This window comes from Scyliorhinus canicula, chromosome 2, assembly GCF_902713615.1.
Source record: "Scyliorhinus canicula chromosome 2, sScyCan1.1, whole genome shotgun sequence".
In the NCBI taxonomy this organism is placed as follows: Eukaryota; Metazoa; Chordata; class Chondrichthyes; order Carcharhiniformes; family Scyliorhinidae; genus Scyliorhinus; species Scyliorhinus canicula.
In genome coordinates this window covers 83554997-83578467 of record NC_052147.1, presented here as the reverse complement: position 1 = coordinate 83578467, position 23471 = coordinate 83554997, and the positions used below count along the sequence as shown (strand labels likewise).

At 48.7% G+C, this 23471-nt stretch overlaps 1 protein-coding gene across 2 annotated transcripts in view; it reads right to left on the bottom strand.

Moving 5' to 3' along the window:
* Nucleotides 1–10248, bottom strand: part of rbm25b (RNA binding motif protein 25b) — a 162424-nt gene extending 152176 nt beyond the window's left edge. The window contains exon 1 of one of the 2 annotated variants that reach the window (XM_038781556.1): nt 10103–10248. The gene's annotated coding sequence lies outside the window, so the exon portion shown is untranslated. Of the gene's footprint in view, nt 1–10080 lie in introns of both variants that reach the window. The other variant, XM_038781547.1, reaches the window with a different exon arrangement.
* Between the last annotated feature and the right edge of the window lie 13223 nt (nt 10249–23471).

Below are 23471 nucleotides of genomic sequence, written 5' to 3'. Positions count from 1 at the left end.
CCTTGATGAATGTATCCCAACAGTTTGATTGCCATGTTGCAAAATAATTGTTTTGCCATCTATGCACATGATCTTCCCCCTGGGCCTTTCCCTTCATTAACATTGTCTCTCTGACAGGATACTATGTCTCCTTGCTGAAAAACTGTATTTGATGGCCATACCTTATGCCTTAAAGCTCTGCAAATTCTTTCAGAGACGTCTTCCAAAGAAGCTTTTCTACTGCTATGTAATGCATTTAAATGCTCAGCAAAGACAGAGCTAATTGTAGTCCCTTCCCAAGCTCGAGGCTGGTCATCCAAAATGGACGGAATTTTAGGATTTCTACCAAACACGAATTATAGAATTTACAGTGCCATTCGGAGACCATTCGGCCCATCGAGTCTGCACCGGCTCTTGGAAAGAGCACCCTACCCAAGGTCAACACCTCCACCCTATCCCCACAACCCAGTAACCCCACCCAACATTAAGGGCAATTTTGGACACCAAGGGAAATTTATCATGGCCAATCCACCTGATTTGCCATGATTTGATAGGGACTACAGCCTGAATTGATAGGGACTACAACCCCCAACATTCTGCAATGAATTCTTTGCATGTACCGCCCATGCTAAAGCTGAATTTAGCTTGCAGTTTGGTCTATCTGCCAAAATTTTCCGGAGCATGTCATCTATTACTGCATGGTTTCTTTCACACACACATCGTTACTAAATGGGCTTTTTGCAGCCGTATTCATAACTGTGATATTCACGTTTTCACACATATCCCTAAACTCATCATGAGCAAATTCTCCCCCATTGTCCAAAAGGAATTTTGCCGGTGGGCCCATTCCTGTCCCTGTCCATTTTTCAACGATTTGATCCAGAATTACTCTCTTTTCTTTACTTCGTACAATCGTTGATTGACAAAATCTGGTTGCTAAATCTACAAAATGCAAAACACAATATATTATTGGCGTTATCCCAGATCTTAAGATCCATGGCCACAATGTCAGTAAACTCCCTGCCCAAAGGTGGGTTACTATCAGTCGTGGCGTCCTTCTGTACTTCCTGCAGACTTCACAGCAATCACTAACCTGTTCTATCAGTTTAGTATAGTCCTCATCCGTTACCCCTGCATTCATTAATAAATTTTTCAGCCTCCGAGGAGATGGATGCGCAAATTGCCCATGCAGTTTTAATACAACAAACGTTTTAATCAGCTAAAGTTCCATTTTTAACTGCCATTAACACATCCTTACCAACTGTACTTGAAATATCATTTATCAGTAATGGAACACAATCGTGTCCCGACTGTAAATTGTAAGTCAGTCTTTTCTAAAACTGTTGCCGTATCCTGTTCCATATCCAGTTTCATGTGTGCTTTCTTCATCGACGGTCTGCTCAAAAGCAGAGCTATCTCACTTGATATAACATCCGTGCTAATGAAATGATTCACACCGGCAATATTGCAAGGGATCACCACTCTTTTCAGTGACTTCAGAGTATTATCATCCCCAAACCTGAAACTTGTGGAATTTTCAAATTCCTTAACCTCTTTACGATTTTCAGCATTCAAGGAGTCCAGGTAACATTTTAACCAGTCAATTCCACACACAGATGTGCAGCCACTGTGCAATACAGCACAATTGAAGGATTCTGCAACCAGCACCCCCATTACCAGAGTAAAACTGCTTGTTAATAGGACAATACCTTCTTTCTGGTCACTATCTTTATCCTTTTCTGACTCTTCCATGTCATGTGTCGCTTCAAACACTATTATAATGTGTGGGACAGTTGAAAGCATAATGGTATTGAGAGTCACATCGAAAACATCGATTTATCATACCCTGTGCATTTCTGGGGTTCATCTTCCTATTGTAGGTTCTAACTGGGTTTCTGCCTTCATACTTTCTGGGTCTCGATCTCCTATAGTCTTGGAACCTGTTCATAGCCGTACGATTTCGCCATCCTGTTATTAGTGTATCTTCCACATTCTGCTTTATTGCAGACTGACCTATTTGGGTCATCAAAGCCACTGGAATCGAATGTTTCACCAGGAACTTTCTTAAACCTTGTCATCTGATCGAATAAGGTATCCTTATCCGCAAACTGAACTCCTGTCAAAACCAGGGGCCTATCCATGTTACTCACTCTAGCAGTCAAGTAATTTAAAGGCCAACACAGACTGTGGAAATTCCACGGTTGTGTTTCTGTAGAGTTTTATAAAGTCTGCCAAATTCCATTATGTAGTCTTCAATGGAGAAATCCTCTAATTTACGGAACCTATCAAAATCCGACCATGCTTCATACGCACTTAACAAATCATCCTTTTTATAAATCTTATCCATATAACGTAATAGAGTCTCCAGAACTTCTTCTGAGTCTAAGTCTTCCAATTTCAGCTCAAGAAACACTTCGCTTCGGACCTTAGTCCACAGAACGACTGCACTTCTCCATTGATCGTACAATCCCCCTTCAGAAAATAAGGAGGGATAGTCATATCCAGCCATCTTTATCCTAGGTTCAGCCATTTATCCTTTTTTTTTCTTCTCACTCACTCCTTGGTTTGGTAAAGTTGTATCTTTCAACCCTTCACAGTTGCACAGCAACCATCCTCTGCTACCATTTGTTAGACGTTTAGCTGCTGTTCCACAAAGTGTCAAAGGTTCTTTTCACAAACACCTTTACTTTAACAGACTCTGCACAAAACTCTTATCATCACATCACCTGACACAAAAGGCCACCTGAAGCCTCTTTACATTTCAGTGTCAATTATTGGATACATAACATAAACTAATTGGAATGTCTCTTAACCCATTACTTAACACAAGTTGCTTGTGAGGCCACACCTGGAGTATTGTGTTCAGTTTTGGTCTCCTTACCCGAGAAAGGACGCACTGGCGCTGGAAGGTGTGCAGTGCAGAATCTCCACTGGGTTAATCCCAGAGTAGAGAGTGTTGGATTACGAGGAGAGATTCAGTAGACTGGGACTGTACTCGTTGGAATTTAAAAGGATGGGGGGGGGGGGGGGGGTAAAATTATGAAGGGCATAGATAGGCGAGATGCAGCGAGGTTGTTTCCACTGGCGGCTGAAAGCAGAACCAGAGGGCATAGCCTCAAATAAGGAGGTGGTGATTTAGGACTAAGCTCAGGAACAACTTCTTCACCCAAAGGGTTGTGAATCTATGGAATCCCCTGCTCAGTGAAGCAGTTGAGGCTCCTTCTTTTGTGTTTTCAAGATAAAGATAGATAGATTTTGAAGAATAAAGGAATAAAGGCAGCACGGTGGCATAGTGGTTAGCATCAATGCTTCACAGCTCCAGGGTCCCAGGTTCGGTTCCCGGCTGGGTCACTGTCTGTGTGGAGTCTGCAGGTCCTCCCCGTGTGTGCGTGGGTTTCCTCCGGGTGCTCCGGTTTCCTCCCACAGTCCAAAGATGTGCGGGTTAGGTGGATTGGCCATGCTAAATTGCCCGTAGTGTCCTAAAAAGTAAGGTTAAGGGGGAAGTTGTTGGGTTGCGGGTATAGGGTGGATATGTGAGTTTGAGTAGGTGATCATTGCTCGGCACAACATCAAGGGCCGAAGTGCCTGTTCTGTGCTGTACTGTTCTGTTCTAAATCTAAAGGGTTATGGTGTTCGGGCAGGAAAGTGGAGCTGAGTCCACAAAAGATCAGCCATCTCTTTGAGTGGCGGAGCAGGCTCGAAGGGCCAGATGGCCTACTGCTGTGCCTAGTTCTTTGTTCAATTCCGGCCATGGATGATTGTGCGAAGTTCGCACTTTCTCCCATTGTCTGTTTGCATGGGTTTCCTCAGGGTGCTCGTTTCCTCTCATTGTCCAAAAATGTGCAGGTTAGTGGATTTGCCACACTAAATGCACCTTTGTGTCCAAAGAATTTTTTAAAATAAATTTAAAGTAACCAATTATTTTTTTTCAATAAAGGGGTACTTTAGCGTTGCCAATCCACCTACCCTGTCCATCTCTGGGTTGTGAGGGTGAAACCCACCCGGACACGGGGAGAATGTGCAAACTCCGCACGGACAGTGCCCCAGAGTCGTGATTCGAACCCGGGTCCTCAGCACCACCGCTCCCCTCTAATCACTGCCTTCAGCGCTTCCCATACCGTTGCTGCCAAAACATCCCCCGTATCATTTATCTTCAAATAATTCTGGATGGCCTCCCTCACCCACCTGCACACCCCCTCATCCGCTAACAGTCCTACGTCCAATCTCCCACTGCAGATGCTGACCCCCTTCTTTGCTCACCCGTAGATCCACCCAATGTGGGGCATGATCCGACACAACAATTGCTGAATCCTCGATATCCACCACCCCAGCCAGTGAAGCCCTGTTTCAAATTTTAAAATCAATCCGCGAGTACACTTTGTGGACATGGGAATACAAAGAAAACTCCTTCGCTCTTGGCCGTCCGAACCTCCACGGGTCTAACCCCACCCCCATCAGTTCCATAAACCCCTTTAGCTCTTTTGCCGCGGCTGGGACCCTACCTGTCCTTGAACTCGACCGGTCCAACCTCAGATCAATGAGCCGACCATGGAAAACCTGCATCTTTCCAAATGGTCATAAATCTTATCCTTCAGGACCTTTTCCATTAACTTACTCACGGTAGCATGGTGGTTAGCATCAATGCTTCACAGCTCCAGGGTCCCAGGTTCGATTCCCGGCTGGGTCACTGTCTGTGTGGAGTCTGCACGTCCTCCCCGTGTGTGCGTGGGTTTCCTCGGGGTGCTCCGGTTTCCTCCCACAGTCCAAAGATGTGTGGGTTAGGTGGATTGGCCATGCTAAATTACCCGTAGTGTAAGGTTAAGGGGGGGTTGTTGGGTTACGGGTATAGGGTGGATACGTGGGTTTGAGTAGGGTGATCATTGCTCGGCACAACATTGAGGGCCGAAGGGCCTGTTCTGTGCTGTACTGTTCTATGCTCTATTACCGACCACCGAAGTAAAACTAACTGGCCTATAATTACCAGGGTCATTCCTATTCCCTTTCTTGAACAGAGGAACAACATTCGGCACTCTCCAGTCTATCCCGTTGGACAGTGAGGACCCAAAGATTAAAGCCAAAGGCTCTGCAATCTCATTCCTTGCCTCCCAAAGAATCCTTGGATATATCCCATCTGGCCTAAGGGACTTGTCGACCCTCAGGTTTTTCAAAATTGCTAATACATCCTTCCTTAGAACACCTAATGAAATGAAAATGAAAATGAAGTGAAAATGGCTTATTGTCACGAGTAGGCTTCAAATGAAGTTGCTGTGAAAAGCCCTGGAATTATCTGCGGGAAGTCCTGGGACAGTTTGGGTTAGGGCAGGGCTTTATTGACTGGGTTTGGTTGCTATACCAGGCACCGGTGGCAAGTATGCCGACCAATCAGCTGAGTTCGGACTACATTAAATTGCACCAGGGGACAAGGCAAGGATGTCCTCTCTTCCCACTGTTGTTTGCTTGGCCAGAGTCATTGGCAATGGCGCTGAGGGCAGCACGGTAGCATTGCGGATAGCACAGTCGCTTCACAGCTCCAGGGTCCCAGGTTCGATTCTGGCTTGGGTCACTGTCTGTGCGGAATCTGCACATCCTCCCCGTGTGTGCGTGCGTTTCCTCCGGGTGCTCTGGTTTCCTCCCACAGTCCAAAGATGTGCAGGTTAGGTGGATTGGCCATGATAAATTGCCATTAGTGTCACAAATTGCCCTTAGTGTTGGGTGGGGCTACTGGGTTATGGGGATAGGGTGGAGGTGTTTGACCTTGGGTAGGGTGCTCTTTCCAAGAGCCGGTGCAGACTCAATGAGCCGAATGGCCTCCTTCTTCACTGTAAATTCTGTGATCAAAGGACTGGAAGGGGTTAGTCAGTGGGGTGGGGGGGTTTGGAACACAGGGTCTCATTATTTGCAGACGACCTACTCCTGTATATTTCTGACCTGTTAGGGGGGGGATGGGGGATTATGCAGATCTGAAGGGAATTTGGCCGGTTCTCGGGATACAAATTGAATGTGGGTCAAAGTAAGGTTTTTGTGATCCAGGCGAGGGGGCAGGAGCTGACCTTTAAAGTGGTGGGAGGGAGTTTCCGATATTTGGGAATTCAGGTGACGCGGGGATAATTTATGCAGTTGCATAAATTAAATTTGACCCGGCTAGTTGAGAAAAATGAAGGACTTCCGGAGGTGGGAAATGCTCCCGTTGTCACGAGCGGAGAGGGTACAAACAGTAAAAATGACAATTCTCCCAAGATTCCTATTTGTTTTCCCAGTGCCTTCCTATCTTCATACCAAAGGCCTTTTTTAAGTGGGTGAATAGGGTGCGGGTAGAGATGGCATCATGCAAGGGCACATTTGGGGGCATTGGTAACGGCTCCTCTGCTGTTCTCGCCAGGCCGGTACTCCACAAGCCCGGTGGTAGTGGTGGCCCCGAGAGTCTGGGGGCAGTGGCAGAAGCATATGGGAGTGGAGGGAGCATTGGTAACGGCTCCACTGCTGTTCTCGTCAGGCCGGTACTCCACAAGCCCGGTGGTAGTGGCAGCCCTGAGAGTCTGGGGGCAGTGGCAGAAGCATATGGGAGTGGAGGGAGCATTGGTGTGGGCTCCAATCTGTGGTAATTACCGGTTTGTCCCGGGGAGTCGAAATGAGGGGTTTCGGAGGTGGCAGAGAGCAGGGATTGAGGCTGGGGGATCTATTTATTGATGGGAGCTTTCCATGTTTAGAGGCTTTGGAGGAGTTTGAATTGCTGGGAGGGAATGGGTTTCGATGTCTGCAGATAAGGGATTTTGCGCAAAGACAAGTTGCGACCTTTCCGCTTCTTCTGCCACAGGGGATACAGGACAAGATAGTTTCAAATATAGGGGTGGGGGAGTAGAAGGTTTTGAATATCTATAAAGAACTCATGGAGTGGGAGGAAACTCAGAGGTGAGCCAAAGCGTAAATGGGAAGATGAGCTGGAAGGGGAGGTAGAGGCGGGTCTATGCATTGTCAACCCTTCCTCATCATGTGCCAGGCTCAGCCTGATCCAATTCAAGGTAGTTCACTAGGCACACATCACAGTGGCCCACATGACCAAGTTTTCTGGGATAGAGGACAAGTGTGTGAGGTGTGCGGGAGGGCCAGCAAACCATGTCCATATATTTTAGGCATGCCCGAAGCTTAGGGGATACTGGCAGGGATTTGCAGATGTCATGTTCATGGTACTAAAAACAATGGTGTTGCTGAGTCCAGAGGGGTGATTTTTCGAGTGTCGGAAGACCCAGGAGTCCAGGGGGTGAGAGAGGTTAACATTTTGGCCTTTGCCTCCTTGGTAGCCCAGAGACAGATCTTATTAGCATGGAGGGACTCAAAGCCCCCAAAATCAGGGGTTTGGGTTAGCGACATGGCTGGATTTCTCCGTTGTGAAAAGTAAGTTCACCCTGTGTGGATCAACGTTAGGGTTCGTCTGCAGGTGGCATCCGTTTATCGACTTCTTGGGAGAAAACTAACCTGTCTGCCGACAGTTAGGGAGAAAGTTATTTTGTGTTTAGAGTACGTGGGAACAAGGGGAGATGGAGGGATAGATTACACGCTGAACCATTTGTATTTGTATTGTTTGTTATAAAATCATAAATGCCTTCGTAAAATGTTTTTTTTTAAAAGAGAAAGAGATTCTATCAAGCACTTTCCATACCTTGACAACCACCTTTCTCAAAAGGTTATCATTGACAGGAGATCCACCCTGAATCAGCAAAGCCATCTCAGCCCTCTGCAAACTAGACAAACAAACATCTCTGCAAGTCACAAGTCCTATTGTATAAACCAGTTGTAAACACCACACTGCAGTAAGATCCAGACCACGCACCAGCACTAGAGAAATTCCATTGCAATGCCTCTGCCGCATCCTCAAAACTCAATGGGAGGATCAACTAAGTACAAGCATCCTTCTTGATGCCAGCTCCTCAATAATTCTGCTAAAACACGCACAAAATCATCTCTGTTGTACTTGACATTGTTGCTTGGCCAAAAGCCATCTTCCCCGACAGGTCCTGTTTTCTCAACTCTCAGATGACCAACTTTCCAAAGGAGGACATATGTTTTAAAGGCACTGTGAAGCTCTCATTGGAAGTGCAGCAGCATTGATGATAATTAATTAAATTAAATTAAATTAAATTAAATGAAAACTCTTACTGTCACAACTAGGCTTCAATGAAGTTACTGTGAAAATCCCTAGTCGCCACATTCCGGCGCCTGTTCGGGGAGGCTGGTACAGGAATTGAAACCGCGCTGTTGGCCTTGTTCTGCATTACAAGCCAGCTGTTTAGCCCACTGTGCTAAATCAGCCCCAGACATTTAGGAATTTGCTACCAATCGGTCAAAATGACTAAACTCGTCCATCTAATTAGAAGGTAGAGCGGCAGCAGAGAAGGAAAAAAAAAGGAAGCAAGTTCTGTACTTTAGATCCCGCTACCCCGTGAGACATCCTGTCCATACACTCAAATCTATGGGTCGAGGACACGTTGTTCAGTCACATGAAGACCCATGGCAAAAACTCTGAACCTTAAATTAAGGTACAGCGAATACCACGATAAGGACAGATTGAGATTAGTGATGTACCTGATGGTACATCACAAAAATACAGAACATATTACTTCCAGCAAAAAGTTGCCTTTAGGTGTGCAGTAAACTAACAATGAGACATAATTCCAAACACCACAAGAGATTCTGAGGGAGCTGCTACTAAACAGAATTTTGTGGGATTAAGGAGATAGGTCGGGGGAGTGGGTTTTGGAAAAGCATTCTATCAGAGGGTCAATGAGCCTCCTTCTACACTGTGGACTCAATTGAAAATCAACAGTAGAATTCCCAAAATATAACCGAAACTGGTATCAGTACAGAAGAATCCTATAGTTACTTACATGTGATAGAAATTTGTTTCTTCAAAAATATATACATCAGCACTATTTACGCCAGAAAATATTGCACTTCAAAGAGAAGACATGTACAGAACAGAAACAGGCCCTTCAGCCCTCCAAATATCCAGGTAACAATTTACAAATTAAACTTTGCGCCTGCACTCATACAAGATTCCCCTTTATCCACCCAAGCTAATTATTACCCTTTCATTCATGTCACAATCCTTCTACCATGTTTTACACAATGCTTTGTGGTTTAAAAGATGAGCAAATTATCCAAAAATGTATCAGATACTCAATCTCACTTTTATTGAGAAACAACCACCAATAAAATGTTACTCTTGTTAGTTTCCCATCAGAATCCTGGAGAACTTACTAATCACATACCTATTTTTGGGTACATACATCAGATAAGCATTTCATTGTAATGCCCACCATTTTGTGGTAATATTTTTCTTCCAATTCCAAAATTTAACGGTAACATAATTGGTGTGCTTGATACCATGTACTGTACTTGAATAAGATTGGACGTGTGTGCCTCAAATTACATTTTGCCTTTTCTTAAAGAGTACATGTGTTAAATAATACCGAGACCCATAAGTGAGCTTTTGAGTTAACGAGATAGTACGTTGGAAATGCAAAGCTGGGTGTAATTTGATTCGGTGAATCCCGCAGGTCTGTGCCGGGGACATGACACAAGATGGCGAAAATACTCAGCTTCTCCTAGAAAAAAATTAAATGATTTTAGCAACTTGGGACAGGATAAAGCTAGAAATTAGAATCAGCCAACGACGGCGATTAAAGTGTTTTCCTGTTTACACCGCAGTGTATAATGTGGAATAATGCTGGAAAATTTTAAAACATTACCACAGCAAGGAGTAGCATTGCTTCCAAATGCGGACTCCAAACCACCGCATTCACTGATTGAGAACTAAAGGCAGGAGGGCGAACACAATGTTCGTAGCGGGCAATTTACAGGCCCAACGTCACGGTCAGGCCCAACCCGAGGCCTAGCTCCAACTCCAGCCGCAGGCCCAACCTCGGCAATTTCCTCCCCCTGTACCTCTTATGGAGTAGACAGAGCGTCAGTGATGGAAACGCTAGGTGCAGGCCCAATCAGTTTAAGCCGCTGTGAGGCCGGGACTCGACAGGGCCAGGCCGCTTAGGGGCTATGAAACCCTGGGCGGCCCCAGAACCATAATTCCCCACCAGCGAGACTCACCAAAGCGAACAACGCTCCTTACCCAGAGATTCTGACTGGGAGTGAATGGCGACTCCAAGATGTCCTCGCTCACCAAACAACTGCTCCTGCGTCACCCCGTGCTTGCGCGCGATTTCCCTTGCGTCACTTCTTGACCGCGCACGCTGCCCCTTGCGTCACATTGTTCCCGCGCGGACTACCCATGCGTCGCACAGTGCCCGCGCACGCTGCCCTCTGCGTCACCCCAAGCCCGCGAGTGATTTCTACTGCGTCACTTCGTGACCGCGCACGCTGACCCCTGCGTCGCATTGTATCCGCCCACGCTGCAACTGCGTCACCGTGTGCCTGCGCATGCTGACCCGACGTTACCTTGTTCTTGCGAAACCGCCCCCTGCGTCGCGTTATCCGCATCGTCACTAGCTGGTGCCTGGGAAGTTCATTCAGCTCCAGTAATCACCCCGTTCATGTTAAAGTTATCAGCACCTATACCCCCCCCCCCCCCCCCCCCAACCTATATGTGGAAATGCCGGCTTTGGACTGGGATGAGAACAGTAAGGAGTCTTACAACACCAGGTCAAAGACCAACAGGTTTGTTTCAAATCACTAGCTATTGGAGCACTGCTCCTTCCTCAGGTGAATGAAGAGGTATGGTCCAGAAACATATATGTAGACAAAGTCAAAGATGCAAGATGATACTTTGAATGTGAGCATTTGTAGGTAATTAAGTCTTTACAAACCTAGAGAGAGGGGTAATCCCAAATTAAATAGGTATGAAATGTCTCAAACCAGGACAGTTTGTAGGAATTCACAAGTCCCGGCGGAGGAGTCGCCTGGTGTTGTAAGACTTCTTACTGTGCTCACCCCAAAAACAGTACTCTCAGTCACTTCTAAATATTGTTATCTCCTATAGATGCGGCCCAGCTCACCCCCCAGACGGACAGGCAGACACTGGCGTAGTGGTCAGGTCACCACGAGTATATGAGAGGTCCAGGCTCATGCTCTGGAGCATGGGTTCAACTATGGACAGTGGAATCAAAATTTAATGAGTAAATTCTGGAATTGATAGCTAGTCTCAGTAATGGTGCCCATGAAACTATTGTTATAAAAAAGTATGTGGTCACTAATAAAGAAACAATTGATGCATGTAACAATGGGACAGCAATTATCATGGGGGATTTTAATCGACCTGTCGATTGCTCAAACCAGGTCGGTCAGTGCAGCCTTGAGGAGGAGTTCATAGAATGCATCGTGATAGTTTCCTCGAACAGTATGTTCCCACGAGGAAGCAAGCGATCCCAGATTGGGTCCTGTGTAATGAGACTGGTTTAATTAATGATCTCATAGTTAGGGATCCTCTCGGAAGGAGTGATCACAGTGCGGTTGAATTTAAAATACAGATGGGGCGTGAGAAGGTAAAATCGAATACCAGTGTCTTCTGCTGAAACAAAGGAGACTACAATGGGCTGAGGGAGGAGTTGGCTAGGGTACACTGGGAGCAAAGACTTTATGGTGGGTCAATTGAGGAACAGTGGAGGGCTTTCAAAGTGATTTGGCTGGAATCGATACTGGCTGCAAAAGCACTCAAGTCAAAGCATAAACAGGGGCTGGTTTAGCACAGGGCTAAATCGCTGGCTTTGAAAGCAGGTCAGCAGCACGGTTTAATTCCCATTCAGCCTCCCCGAACAGGTGCCGGAATATGGCGACTAGGGGCTTTTCACAGTAACTTCATTTGAATTCTACTTGTGACAATAAGCAATTTTCATTTTTCATTTCAAACCTGTTATTGTGATATGGACTTTGATTACCCACTCCAAGTCTATGAATATGTAACAAACGTCCAGACACAGGTGATCTGTTGGAAAGACCAAGGAACTGATCATCGACTTCAGGAAGCGTAGCACGACACGCACACCTGTCTGCATCAATGGCTCCGAAGTGGAGATGGTCGATAGCTGTAAATTCCTGCGGGTCACCAACAGTCTGTCCTGGTTCACTCGTGTTGATGCAACAGTCAAGAAAGCCCAACAACGTCTCTACTTGTTAGAAATTTTGGGAAGCCTGAGGACAGACAAGTCCCCTGGGCCTGATGGGATATATCCGAGGATTCTTTGGGAGGCGAGGGATGAGATTGCAGAGCCTTTGGCTTTGATCTTTATGTCCTCACTGTCTACAGGAATAGTGCCAGAAGACTGGAGAGAGGCGAATGTTGTCCCCTTGTTCAGAAAGGGAATAGGTATAACCCTGGGAATTATAGGCCGATTAGTCTCACTTCGGTCATCGGTAAATTATTGGAAAGGGTCCTGAGGGACAGGATTTATGTTCATTTGGAAAGATACAGCTTAATCCAGAATAGTCAGCACGGATTAGTGAGGGGTAAGTCTTGCCTCACAAGTTTGACTGTATTCTTTGAGGAGGTAACTAAGTACATAGATGAAGGTAGAGCAGTTGATGTCGTATACATGGATTTTAGTAAGGCATTTGAGAAGGTGCCCCATGGTCAGCTCATGCAGAAAGTAAGGAGGCATGGCATAGAGGGAAATTTGGCCGATTGGATCAGTAACTGCCAATCACATAGAAGACAGAGAGTGGTGGCAGATGGTAAATTTTCACCCTGGAGCCCAGTCACCAGCAGTGTACCAGAGGGATCAGTGCTAGGTCCTCTGCTATTTGTGATTTTTATCAATGACTTGGATGATGGAGTTGAATGTTGGGTTAATAAATTTGCTGATGACACCAAGATTGGTGGAGTGGTGGATAATGTGCAGGGCTGTTGTAGGCTGCAAAGAGACATTGATAGGATGCAGAGCTGGGCTGAAAAGTGGCAGATGGAGTTTAACCCTGATAAGTGTGAGGTGATTCATTTTGGTAGGACAAATTTGAATGTGGATCACAGGGTCAACGGCAGGGTTCTGAAGAATGTGGAGGAGCAGAGAGATCTCAGAGTTCATGTCCATAGATCTCTGAAAGTTGCCACCGAAGTGGAGAGAGCCGTCAAGAAAGCCTACAGTGTGTTGCATTTATTAACAGTGGGATTGAGTTTCAGAGCCGTGAGGTTATGCTGCAACTGTACAAGACCTTGGTTAGATCACGTTTGAAGTATCGTGTGCAGTTCTGGTCACCTCATTATAGGAAGGATGTGGAAGCATTGGAAAGGGTGCAAAGGAGATTTACCAGAATGCTGCCTGGATTGGTGGGTGGGTCTTATGAGGAAAGGTTGAGGGAGCTCGGGTTTTTCTCATTGGAGCGAGGGATGAGAGGGATAGATAGAGTGGCCGTTCGGGGACATTTTCCTCGGGTGGATGTCGCTGTTACAAGAGGGCATAACTATAAGGTTCATGGTGGAAGATATAGGAGGGATGTAAGAGGTAGGTTCTTTACTGAGAGAGTGGTTGGGGCGTGGAACGCACTCCCAGCTATGGTAGTCGCCTCAGACACTTTAGGAACTTTCAAGCGGTTATTGGATGGGCATATGGAGTGCACTAGAATGATTGGGAGTAGGTTGATTTCATCTTAGTTTGAGACTAGTTTGGCACAACATTGTGGGTTGAAGGGCCTGTACTGTGCTGTACAGTTCTATGTTCTACTTCCTACGGAAGCAAAATAAATTTGGCATGTCTGCATCGACTCTCACAAACTTCTACAGATGTGCGATAGAGAGTATCCTATCCGGCTGCATCACAGCCTGGTATGGAAACTGCTCGGTCCAAGATCGCAAGAAACTGCAGAGTGTGGTGAACTCAGCCCAACGAATCACACAAGCTTGCCACCCTCACATTGAACATAAGAACTAGGAGCAGGAGTAGGCCATCTGGCCCCTCGAGCCTGCTCCGCCATTCAACGATATCATAGCTGATCTTTTTTGGACTCAGCTCCACTTTCCTGCCCGAACACCATAACCCTCAATACCTTTATTCTTCAAAAAACTATCTATCTCTCCCTTAAAAACATTTGATGAAGGAGCCTCAACTGCTTCACTGGGCAAGGAATTCCATAGATTCACAACCCTTTGGGTGAAAAAGTTCCTCCTAAACTCAGTCCTAAATCTACTTCCCCTTATTTTGAGGCTATGTCCCCTAGTTCTGCTTTCACCCGCCAGTGGAAACAACCTGCCCGCATCTATCCTATCTATTCCCTTCATAATTTTATATGTTTCTATAAGATCCCCCCTCATCCTTCTAAATTCCAACGAGTACAGTCCCAGTCTACTCAACCTCTCCTCATAATCCAACCCCTTCAGATCTGGGATTAACCTAGTGAATCTCCTCTGCACACCCTCCAGTGCCAGTACGTCCTTTCTCAAGTAAGGAGACCAAAACGGAACACAATACGCCAGGTGTGGCCTCACTAACACCTTATACAATTGCAACATAACCTCCCTAGTCTTAAACTCCATCCCTCTAGCAATGATGGACAAAATTCTATTTGCCTTCTTAATCACCTGTTGCACCTGTAAACCAACCTTCTGTGACTCATGCACTAGCACACCCAAGTCTCTCTGCACAGCGGCATGCTTTAATATTTTATCGTTTAAATAATAATCCCGTTTGCTGTTATTCCTACCAAAATGGATAACCTAACATTTGTCAACATTGTATTCCGATTGGACTTCCGGTCGGCGAGCGGAACGGTCGCACGGAGGGGGGCTCCCGCAGGGTAACGAAGTCGGGGCCTTTCTCTCCGCAGCGGCAAGAGCAGGGAAGGGGACCTCCCCCCCCCACAAACCTGTCGGCGGAGGATCCTCGGCAGCGGCGGCAGCAGGAGCGGTTCGGCGGCAGCGGTAGCAGGAGCGGTTCGGCGGCGGCGGCAGCAGGAGCGGTGCGGCAGCAGCCAGCGACCTAACTACCCCCACCGGAAGGGCGCGGGGTGCGAAGTGCGGCAGCCCGAACGGAGCAGCGGGGACTGAGCAGCGGAGACCGACCCAACCCACACCCCCCCTGGAATTGGAAGGCAGTCTTTACCGAGGTGCTGAGGGAGCAGCTGCAGGCAATCAAGGCAGAGGTGAAAGCAGACACAGAGGCCGCAGTGCAGGCAGCAGTGGCCAGGGCCATGTCAGGGGTGCAGCAGGCTCTGACCAGACTGGAGGAGAAATTGGATGCCCAAGGGGAGAAACTGGAAGCCCAGGAGGAGCTGGAGAAAGCAGGGACCGACATGAGCGACCAGGTCACGGCCCTGGAGAGGGAAGTGGCAAGACTGGACGCAACACAGGGGAGCCTGAAGGGCAGAGTAGATGACCAGGAAAACCGCTCGAGAAAGCAAAACATAGAACATAGAACAGTACAGCACAGAACAGGCCCTTCGGCCCTCGATGTTGTGCCGAGCAATGATCAACCTACTCAACCCCACATATCCACCCTATAGCCGTAACCCAACAACTCCCCCCCCTACTTTTTTAAGGACACTACGGGCAATTTATCATGGCCAATCCACCTAACCCGCACATCTTTGGACTGTGGGAGGAAACCGGAGCACCCGGAGGAAACCCACGCACACAGCTGGGAACCGAACCTGGGACCCTAGAGCTGTGAAGCATTTATGCTAAACACCATGCTACCGTGCTGCCTGCAAAAGGTAAGGATAGTGGGCCTGCCAGAGGAGATCGAGGGTAGAAACCCCACAGCATACGTGGCTGAGATGCTGGGCAACTTAGTGGGGAGGAAAACTTTCCCCAACCCACCGGAAATGGACAGAGCTCATCGGTTGCTGCGCCCGAAGCCCAAGGCTGGGGAACAACCGAGAGCAGTCATAGCTAAACTGCACCGGTACCAGGATAGGGAGACAATCATGCGCTGAGCCAAGGAAAATAGAGCTTGCAAATTGGAAGGGCACGCCATCCGAATCTATGAGGATCTTGGGGCAGATATAACTAAGAGTTCAACAGAGCGAAAGCAGCTCTCCACGGGAGCAGAGTGCGTTTTGGTATGCTGTACCCAGCGAAACTCTGGGTCACATACCAAAACAGGGAATATTTCTTTACAGCTCCCGCTGAGGCGAATAGGTTCGCCGAGGAGCACGGGCTGGAAAACAACAAGGGGGGGTAGGGACGAGGGGCCCCTGGCAAGGGGCAACGACACGCCGACTGGTGGGTGGGGAGGAGCGAGGCAATGCCAGCCCCCCCCCCCCCCCCCCCCCCCGGCAGGAACACCCAGAACAAAAAACAAACCACTGCCCAAGGGAATGCTCCAGGTGGGAGGCCAGGCCCCAGCACGAGGGAACGAGAGTATTCAGAAGGGAGAGCAAGCGAGAGAGGGGCAGTGTAGGATGGGAGAAGAGCGGGCAGAAAACTGTAGAGGCCAGGCAGTGGAGAAGCGAGACAACAACCCCCGAGAGGGGAGCCACCATACTAGCAGGAAAGCTAGCGCCGGGGGCACGCAACAAAGCAGGGCCGCAGCACACCTCCAACAGGGGGGAAGGCGCCAGGCAGGGGAGGGGGGGAACACCCGTCAAAGTCGGGAGAGCAAACGGGGACAGGAATAGGGGATAGAGGGGCAAACGAGGGGTATACGGGGAGGAGGGAAAAGGGAGAGACCAGGGATGGCACACAGGGAGCGAGAGACCAGGGAGGGGAAATGCAGGGACGAAGGGACAAAAAAGGCCAGAAAAGGAACAGGGCTACAAAGTGCCACAACCAAGGGCTCGAAACAAGGAACCGCTGCAAGCACCCACCCAGTACGGTCTGTGGGCGAAGGGGGCCCCCCCAGAGTGCAGGGGACTACCCGCGTGGCGGACACACAATGGGCGGCCATGGCAAGTGCCCCCGGGACAAGGGGAAACCCCGGAGCGCAGAGACCCGACCGCATAGGAAGAGCAGTGATAGCGGCCATCCTGGACGGACCCCTAACGAAGGGAAAGCCCGGAGGGCAGGGTCGCGTACACCAGATAAATATGGTTAATCCCAAAGGAACGAGGGGGCAGAAGCCCCACACCAGGATAATCACCTGGAACGTAAGGGGACTTAACGGCCCAGTGAAGAGATCCAGAGTCCTCACCCACCTCAGAAACATGAGGGCCGACATAGTCTTCCTCCAAGAGATGCACCTGAGGGAGCAGGACCAACTGTGGGTAAGAAAGGGCTGGGTGGGACAAACCTACCATTCCTTCTATGGGACAAGGGCCAGGGGGGTGGCGATCCTGATCGGCAAGAGGACAATGTTTAGGGCGACAAAGACGGTTACAGACCCAGGGGGGCGGTATGTCATGGTCAGCAGGGCCCTGGATGGGGCGCCGGTAGTCCTAGTCAACGTGTACGCGCCCAACTGGGACGACACGTGTTTCATCAAAAAGACCATGGCAGAAATCCCGGACATAGCGACGCATCGACTAATCATGGGGGGGGGGGGACTTCAACTGTGTACAGGATCCAAAGACGGACAGATCAAACCCCAAAACGGGGAAAACCTCAAGCATGGCAAGGGAACTCAGTCACTTAATGGAGCAGATGGGAGCAGTGGACCCCTGGAGGTTCGCCCACCCGGGGGAGAAAGAATTCTCCTTCTTCTCCCCAGTACACAACGTGTACACCAGAATTGACTTCTTTGTGGTGGGGAAAAAGGTGCTTCCAGGGATAGACAAAGTGGAATACTCCGCAATTGTGATATCAGACCACGCTCCACACTACATGGACATGCAGCTAGAGACGGGAAGGGCCCAGCACCCCACATGGAGGTTGGACGGTGCCTTACTAGCTGACAAGGCCTTCAGCGAAAGGATAGCGCGGGCCATAGCAGAGTACACGGAGAACAACCAAAACGGGGAGGTCTCACCCGCCACGTTCTGGGAAGTGCTTAAGGCTGTATTAAGAGGGGAAATCATTGCCTTCAAAGCACAAAGAGATAGGGAAGAAAGGGTGGCTAGGCAGAAGCTGGTCGAGTCCAGACTGGAGGTAGACCGTAAATACTCGGAGGCCCCAACCATAGAGCACCTGGCGGAGAGGAAAGAACTACAAAGGAATTTTGACCTGCTCTCCACCAGGAAAGCAGTGCACCAACTCCGCCAGACGCGCGGGACCCTGTACGAACACGGAGACAAAGCCAGCCGCCTGTTGGCACAGCAGCTGAGAAAGCAGGCAGCCACCAGAGAAATTGCGCAAATCAGGGGTACCGGAGGCACGTTGGAAACAGAACCAGAGAGGATTAACGAAACCTTCAAGGCCTTCTACCAAGAGCTGTACACCTCAGAGCCCCCAACGGGGAAGGCTGGGATGAACCGGTTCCTTGATGGATTGGACATACCAGTCGTGGGAGAGGGCAGAAAACGGGACCTGGAAGCACCACTAGCACTGGGAGAGATCATGGACAGTATCAGCTCCATGCAGACGGGGAAGGCGCCGGGACCGGACGGATTCCCAGCGGACTTCAACAAAAAACTTGCGACAGCGCTGGCCCCGCACCTGCGGGAGATGTTCACAGACTCGCTAGCTAGGGGCATACTGCCACCCACACTAGCACAGGCCTCAATCTCGCTGATAGCTAAGAAAGACAAAGACCCAACGGAATGTGGGTCATACAGACCCATATCTCTGCTGAACGCAGATGCCAAAATACTGGTCAAAATCCTAGCCAAGAGGCTAGAAGACTGTGTACCTGAGGTGGTCACAGAGGACCAGACGGGCTTCGTCAAAGGTAGACAGCTTACCTCGAGCATCAGGCGCCTGCTGAACGTGATAATGACCCCCTCCGGGGAGAGAACACAAGAGGTGATCGTCTCCCTGGACGCAGAAAAGGCCTTCGACAGAGTCGAATGGAAATACCTCATAGAGGTACTAGAGTGGTTTGGGCTTGGAACAGGGTTCACAGCTTGGGTAAAGCTCCTATACAATGCTCCCATGGCGAGCGTACGGACCAACAATACCAACTCCCAATACTTCCAGCTGCACAGGGGCACCAGACAAGGATGCCCACTGTCCCCGCTGCTGTTCGCACTAGCAATCGAACCGCTAGCAATCGCGCTCAGGGCAGCAAAAAATTGGAGGGGGATGCAAAGGGGAGGCAGAGAGCACAGAGTCTCACTCGATGCAGATGACCTGCTCCTCTGCACCTCGGACCCACAGAGCAGCATGGACGGAATCATCGCGCTCCTGAAAGAGTTTGGAGCCTTCTCGGGCTACAAACTCAACATGAGCAATAGCGAGATCTTCCCAGTACACCCGCAAAGGAGGTGGGGTGGGGGGGGGGGGGGGGGGGGGCAGCACTAAAGGGGCTGCCGTTCAAACAAGCCCAACACAAATTCCGCTACCTGGGGATCCAAATAGCCCATGACTTGAAAGGGATCCACAAATGGAACCTCACCTGTCTGACGGAGGAAGTAAAAAAGGACCTGCAAAGATGGAACACACTCCCACTCTCCCTCGCGGGGAGAGTCCAGACGATCAAAATGAACGTACTGCCCAGGTTCCTCTTCCTGTTTAGATGCATTCCGATCTACATCCCCAAGGCCTTTTTCAAAGCGCTGGACAAACGTATCATGGCGTTCATATGGGGGGTAAAAATGCTAGGATCCCAAAGAAAGTCCTACAAAAAACAAAGCCCTCCCGAACCTACAATTCTACCACTGGGCGGCAACAGCCGAGCGAGTAAGGGGATGGATCCAGGAGCCAGAGGCCGAGTGGGTGCGCGCAGAGGAGGCCTCCTGCATGGGGACCTCCCTCCGGGCCCTTGCCATGGCAGCACTCCCACCCCACCTAAAAAACACTCCAGCAGCCCAGTGGTGACAGCCACCCTCAAATCCTGGAACCAACTGCGGCAGCAATTTGGCCTGACCAAAATGTTGGACAAGGCTCCCATCTGCAACAACCTTAGGTTCACACCAGCACTGACTGACGCCACCTTCAAAAGGTGGAGGCAGGACGGAGGGACACTGACAGTGTCGCAACACTGGACGAACTGACAGAGAAATTTCGGCTAGCCAGTGGGAATGAGCTACGGTATCTGCAGCTCAAAAACTTCTTATGAATGGAGACAAGGACGTACCCACAACCGCCACGACAGACACTACTGGAAGACCTACTGGACGCAAGTATCCTAGAGAAAGGGAACTGTAGCGACATGTATGACCGACTGGTAGAAAGTGACGACACCGTACTGGACGCAACAAGAAAGAAATGGGAGGACGACTTGGGGATTGAGATAGGGTGAGGACTCTGGAGCGAAGCACTGCATAGGGTCAACGCCACCTCCACGCGCACAAGGCTCAGCCTGACGCAACTAAAAGTGGTACATAGAGCCCACTTAACAAGAAACCGTATTAGTAGGTTCTTCCCAGAGGTGGAGGACAGATGTGAACGGTGCCAAAGAGGCCTGGCCAACCACGCCCACATGTTCTGGTCTTGCCCCAGACTTGTGTAGTACTGGACAGCCTTCTTCGAGGCAATGTCCAAAGTGGTGGGGGTGAGGGTGGAGCCATGCCCGATAGTGGCGGTCTTCGGGGTTTCAGACCAGCCAGATCTATTCCTGGGGAGGAGGGCGGACGCCCTTGCCTTTGCCTCCCTGATCGCCCGCCGTAGAATCCTGTTTGGCTGGTGGTCAGCAGCACCCCCCAGAGCTGCAGACTGGCTGTCGGACCTCTCGGAATCTCTCCAAATGGAGAAAATCAAATTCACCATCTGAGGGTCAGACGACAGCTTCCACAGAACGTGGGAGCCATTCATGCAATTGTTCCGGGACCTGTTTGTGGCCAACGAACAAGAGGAAGAATAGTCGGATGGCCAAGAATCAGGGGAAAATGGACGGGAATCGGGGGAAGGTAGCCCGGGGGGGGGGGGGGCTACGGGTTCATTATGGGGGTTTTGTCCCATGGTTTTACGCTTATTTTTCTTGTTAATTTCTTGTTTTTGTATTGGAGGGGAGGGGTTACTGTTTTTCTCTGTTGTGATAAAATTTGTTGTTGAAAACTTGAATAAAAATTATTCCAAAAAAAAGGAAGGACAAAGCCGCAAGCGACAGTCTGATGGCAAGCTAAGGCCCAAAACCAAATTGTAAATAAATGCCTATAAACATGTGCCTCGCCCATATTGGGGAATGTAAAATATGTATGCCGGTTAAAGGGGGTGGCCACAGTTGTTATTATGAAGATGCTTACCTGTAAATATACATGTTAATTTTTGCGTGTTTTTTTTTTCTAATTTGTAATTTGTTGGATATAAAATATGAAAACTCAACGAAAACATTTCCAAAAAAAAACATTGTATTCCATCTGCCAGACCCTAGCCCATTCACTTAACCTATCCAAATCCCTCTGCAGACTTCTAGTATCCTCTGCACCTTTCGCTTTCCCACTCATCTTAGTGTTGTCTGCAAACTTGGACACGTTGCACTTGGTCCCCAACTCCAAATCATCTATGTAAATTGTGAACAATTGTGGGCCCAACACTGATCCCTGAGGGACACCACTAGCTACTGATTGCCAACCAGAGAAACACCCATTAATCCCCACTCTTTGCTTTCTATTAATTAACCAATCCTCTGTCCATGCTACTACTTTACCCTTAATGCCATGCATCTTTTTCTGATGCAGTAACCTTTTGTGTGGCGCCTTGTCAAAGGCTTTCTGGAAATCCAGATATACCACATCCATTGGCTCCCCATTATCTACTGCACTGGTAATGTCCTCAAACAAATTCCACTAAATTAATTAGGCACGACCTGCACTTTATGAACTCATGCTGCGTCTGCCCAATGGGACAATTTCTATCCAGATGCCTCGCTATTTCTTCCTTAATGATAGATTCCAGCATTCCTGCCTCAGGAAGGCAGACAGCATTATCAGAGACCCCTCCCAACCAGGCATTGGCTTCTTCCAGACCCGTCCATCAGGCAGAAGGTACAGAAGTCTGAAGACCTGCACATCCAGACATAGGAACAGCTTCTTCCCCACAGGGGCAGCAGGGTAGCATGGTGGTTAGCATAAATGCTTCACAGCTCCAGGGTCCCAGGTTCGATTCCCGGCTGGGTCACTGTCTGTGCGGAGTCTGCACGTCCTCCCCCTGTGTGCGTGGGTTTCCTCCGGGTGCTCCGGTTTCCTCCCACAGTCCAAAGATGTGCGGGTTAGGTGGATTGGCCATGCTAAATTGCCCGTAGAGTCCTAAAAAAAGTAAGGTTAAGGGGGGGTTGTTGGGTTACGGGTATAGGGTGGATATGTGGGTTTGAGTAGGGTGATCATGGCTCGGCACAACATTGAGGGCTGAAGGGCCTGTTCTGTGCTGTACTGTTCTATGTTCTAAGACTCCTCAACGACTCCCCCTCGGACTGATCTGTTTCCTGCAAGAACACTATTAATGATGCCCTGTGCTGCTCTTACTCGTGTATTTGCTTTATTTGGCCCCTTGCTCTGCACTGTAACCAATCACTGTTTGTCGATGTACCATTTGTCAATGTTCTCTGTTGATTATTCTTTTTGGCTGCTATGTACGTACTGTGTACTTTCCTTCGGTCGCAGAAAAATACTTTTCACTGTACTTCGGTACTTGTGACAATAAATCAAATTTAATCTAATCAAATAAATCAACTTTGCAGCAGGACGAAGAACAGACAAAAGAAGCCACCAGGCTCCGAAATGAGGTGATGGCTGGTCAGTCAAAGGGAGTTTCAGAGGACAATGGGTCTTGATTGAACCACCATTGATAAACAGGAGTATCCTGTATTTCCCATTAACCAGTGGGGTCTGGCTGGGACAATGGCCGGTGGTGGGAGTATACATGACTCAATCCAAGCTTCCCAGTATAAGAAAGCAGCATTGAACAGATCTTGAGCGAGAACCTGGGAATTGCCCAGGCACAACCAGCACAAGAAGACAGGACCCTGGGTTTCAACCCAGAGAAGACATCAATATCGAGTGATCAAAGCCTGCCAGCCTCCTTTACTAAGTGTGGGTAAAACCCAAAGCTCAGCTGTGAGTCTGAGTCATTTTTTCTTGAGTAATAGAATTGTGAATAAAATTGCGTTAACTGTGAACCTGTTTTGTCCTTTGTTCATCTCGTAAATAAGGTCTTTCTTTCTTTGAGAAGGTGACTGAACAGGTAGATGAGGGTAGAGCAGTTGATGTGGTGTATATGGATTTCAGTAAAGCGTTTGATAAGGTTCCCCACGGTCGGCTATTGCAGAAAATACGGAGGCTGGGGATTGAGGGTGATTTAGAGATGTGGATCAGAAATTGGCTAGTTGAAAGAAGACAGAGAGTGGTAGTTGATGGGAAATGTTCAGAATGGAGTTCAGTTACGAGTGGCGTAACACAAGGATCTGTTCTGGGGCCGTTGCTGTTTGTCATTTTTATAAATGACATAGAGGAGGGCGCAGAAGGATGGGTGAGTAAATTTGCAGACGACACTAAAGTCGGTGGAGTTGTAGACAGTGCGGAAGGATGTTGCAGGTTACAGAGGGACATAGATAAGCTGCAGAGCTGGGCTGAGAGGTGGCAAATGG